Source organism: Ascaphus truei, chromosome 15 (assembly GCF_040206685.1).
Source record: "Ascaphus truei isolate aAscTru1 chromosome 15, aAscTru1.hap1, whole genome shotgun sequence".
Taxonomy (NCBI): Eukaryota; Metazoa; Chordata; class Amphibia; order Anura; family Ascaphidae; genus Ascaphus; species Ascaphus truei.
In genome coordinates this window covers 37246445-37249816 of record NC_134497.1, presented here as the reverse complement: position 1 = coordinate 37249816, position 3372 = coordinate 37246445, and the positions used below count along the sequence as shown (strand labels likewise).

At 46.4% G+C, this 3372-nt stretch overlaps 1 protein-coding gene across 1 annotated transcript in view; it reads left to right on the top strand.

Annotated features, from left to right (window-relative positions):
- The first annotated feature begins 776 nt into the window (after positions 1-776).
- LOC142466828 (uncharacterized) overlaps positions 777-3372 on the top strand; it is a 13177-nt gene continuing 10581 nt past the window's right edge. The window contains exon 1 of the mRNA XM_075572318.1: positions 777-858. The gene's annotated coding sequence lies outside the window, so the exon portion shown is untranslated. The remainder of the gene's footprint in view (positions 859-3372) is intronic.

Genomic DNA, 3372 nt, shown 5'->3' with positions numbered 1-3372 from the left:
AGGTGATGTCAGCACGCACGGCGGTAGACAGGACGTCCTTGTACCTGAAGGGAAGCTCGGCTACATATGTTGTACACGCGGCCTGTGTCCGGAGTCTACATCTGACCGGAGGGCTGGCACTTATGCTGAGAGACTGTCTGATCAAGCGTAGCATTGCGGATGTATATCAGGTTTTTCCAACAGCTGCACCTTACCCAGGCAGAGTATAATATTGGACCCGTCCAACCCAGCTGACGAACCCCTTAGAGATTTCTCTCAAATGATCAGTTTTTTTATGTCTTGTAAGTGTGATTCCTAGGGACTGCGTGCCACATTAAATGGACTTTTTTTTTTATACAGATAAACACTATGGAGCCTGCGCTTCTCTTTGTTTTGTTTCTCTCACTCTCTCTCTATATATATTTATACATATACACACGTATGCAGTACTTTAGTTGTATTATAGCCTCAGGAGTTATGTCATATCCAGGTTACCTCCTTCATATCAACATTGGCCAAAAGGGAGGAACTGAAGCAGCTTTACTTTACTTATATATATATATATATATATATATATATATATATATATATATATATATATATATATATATGACCAGGACGAGTATACACAGCTACATGCAGCAGAAACTATCTTTCCTAGCACAGTGCCTGGGAAATGTTACTGTCTGGTTTCTAATCTGCACAGTATGTGACACGTGATCCGTTTTGAAGTCTAAAAACTACAACTCCCATGATCCCCTTAGTGTGAGCATGCGCAGTAGGACACAGCTGTGACCTGGATGTAGTCAGTGTCTCCACTTCCGGGAAAGAGAAGATGAAGAAATAAAGTGGTGCAGGAAGCACACAGGAGCCTTTTCTGTAAGTAACTTACTTTGTATTCAAAGCATCAGAGCAGGTATATGCAAACACGTGGCGTTTCAGGACAGACACGTCCTCTCCTCAGACCATACACCTTACTGCAATAGTGACACTAACAGGTATATATACCCCTAGGGGTTACACAATCACCTCATACCCATCACCTGTGTTTACAGCCACTGCAGTCTCAGTACTTCCTGGTTGATGTCTGGTGTCATCGCAGCGCATTATGACGTCACGTTGCCAAGCAACCAGGAAAACCAATAACAAAATAGAGAGGGACAGAGCAGCACACTTACTGAACTGTGAGAAGTCACATTGCATAAGTTACACTTAAGTAACAGTAAATTGAAGCAACATGTATGCACTGTATTGGTGCCATAAAGGATATTTAATTACTATAAATTAGTCTGAAGAGCTGGGAGCTGCCATGCTGATATTTTCTTTCTTAGATGATATTTCTGCCAAAACGAAAGTGTTAAAGCTGAAAAGGAGCAAGTTAAAAGATAGTTCAATGTTATGAGCTTACAGTCAAAAGCAGCATTATTACACACTTATCTGGGCATAAGATAACAAGGCAATCTACAAACCATTAGGGATATATAGATTACAGGACATAACTCCTATTATAGATAGTGAAGACACATAGGCATAGGCTAGATCATAAGTGTTATCTAGTAGCTTATTAATAATAGAGTAGACTTAAGTGGGATAAACAGAATAGTAGAATCCATAGCAGTCGTGGGCCAGAGTGACAGAGATTTAAACCTGTGTCTCTGGTATATCCTCCCACATATATCTGGGTTAATAGTAGAGGCTGACCTTACCCCAGGAACCAGTTTAGTTCAAGTCACAATACTTACTTCGACGGGAGATTCTGCTGCTGGAGAAGCCCCATGAGACAGGACCAGGGCTCGGGAGCGAGCACACGTCAGTGGAACACATATGAATATAAATATATGCTCCACTGACTGCATTACACAGTGATTTAGCAAACCCTCAAGCCAAATCTTCGCAGATTGGTCACAGGAGAAAGGATCGATCGCCAATTTAGCTAGTCAGTGTTTGGATTACATTGATGCGCATATCGAAGGGGAACATATATTTTATTTATTTTTTAAAGGCAGCTTGAACGGCTGCTTTTAAATCCAACCTAGCGGCGGGGAAAACATGAAATCACGTGGAGTACAAGTCTTCCTTGAAAATCAGCAATTTAACGCTTTGGGTTCCCTTTTGATGTAGTCTCTCGGCTCACTCTCTCTCTCGTCTCTCTCTCTCTCTCTCTCTCTGTCACTCTCTCTCTCTCTGTGTCACCCTCTCTCTCTGTCAGCCTCTCTCCCTCACCCTTTCTCTCTCTCTTTCAGCCTCTCCTCTCTCTCTCTGTCACCCTCTCTCTCTCTCTCTCTCCCTCTCTCTCTCTGTCAACCCCCTCTCTCTCTTCACCTCTCTCTCTCTCTGTCACCCTCTCTCTCTCTTCCTCTCTCTCTCTCTGTCACCCTCTCTCTCTCTGTCACCCTCTCTCTCTCTCTGTCACCCTCTCTCTCTTCTCTCTCTGTTACCCTCTCTCTCTCTCTCTGTTACCCCCTCACTCTCTCTCTGTCACTCTACTCTCTGTCACCCTCTCTCTCTTTCTCTTGTCACCCCTCTCTCTCTCTCTCTGTCACCCTCTCTCTCTCTCCTCTCTCTTCTCTCTCTGTCACCTCTCTCTCTCTCTCTCTCTCTCTCTCTCTCCTCTCTTCTCCGTCTTCTCTCTCTCACCCTCTCTCTCTCTCTCTCTCTGTCACCCTCTCTCTCTCTCTCTCTCTCTCTCTGTCACCCCTCCTCTCTCTCGTCTCTCTCTCTCTCTCTCCTCTCTGGTCCCCCTCTCTCTCTCTCTCTCTCGTCTCCTCTCTCTCTCTGTCACCTCTCTCTCTCTTCTCTCTCTCTCTCTCTCTCTCTGTCACCCCTCTCTCTCTGTCTCCTCTCTCTCTCTGTGTCACCCTCCTCTCTCTCTCCTCTCTCTCTCTGTCACCCTCTCTCTCTCTGTCACCCTCTCTCTCTCTCTCTCGTCTCTGTCACCCCCTCTCTCTCTCGCTCTGTCACCCCCCTCTCTCTCTCTCTGTCACCCACTCTCTCTCTCTCTCTGTCACCCCTCTCTCTCTCTCTCTCTCTGTCACCCCCCTCTCTCTCTCTCTCTCTCTATCCTCCTCTCTCTCTCTCTCTCTCACCCTCTTCTCTCTCTCTCTCTCTGTCACCCCCTCTCTCTCTCTCTCTCACCCTCTCTCTCTCTGTCACCCCCTCTCTCTCTCTCTCTGTCACCCCTCTCTCTCTCTCTCTCTGTCACCCTCTCTCTCTCTGTGTCACCCTCTCTCTCTGTCACCCTCTCTCTCTCTGTCACCCCTCTCTCTCTCTGTCACCCTCTCTCTCTCTCTCTCTCTCTCTGTCACCCCCTCTTTCTCTCTCTGTCACCCCTCTCTCTCTCTGTGCAACCCCTCTCTCTCTCTCTCTCTCTCTCTCGCTCTCTGTCACCCCTCT